We start from the raw sequence: 410 nt of genomic DNA on the forward strand, positions 1-410 counted from the left end.
AAGTTTTACGCCTTTGTTGTACGTAAACCAGACGGTGGTACCGTAGTAAGTTTGCAAGGCTAAGGGTATAACTCTTAATTTTGCAAACAGTAAGTTGATTAATTATCTTTCTGTCAGATCACTTGTTACAAATGAAAGAGACACGCCTATAATAGTTAATTTCAATGCTATTAGACGTACAGAGTTTCATAATGTCGTAACAACTTCAGAGCGTAAAACATGTAAACCGACATTTGACAAACGAAGACGCGAGGGGTCTTACGGTTCGCTTCCATACGGTTATAGTAATTTATAATTATTTGTCATATGCTTGTATTTTTAATAAAAAATTTATACTGCAGAAGAAGAAGTAAAAACACGTCTAGATTTTCTGATATTTTATATTAAAAGAAAAGTTGAGAAAACAATTA

Source organism: Wasmannia auropunctata, unplaced genomic scaffold, assembly GCF_000956235.1.
Source record: "Wasmannia auropunctata unplaced genomic scaffold, wasmannia.A_1.0 LD336085.1, whole genome shotgun sequence".
Taxonomy (NCBI): Eukaryota; Metazoa; Arthropoda; class Insecta; order Hymenoptera; family Formicidae; genus Wasmannia; species Wasmannia auropunctata.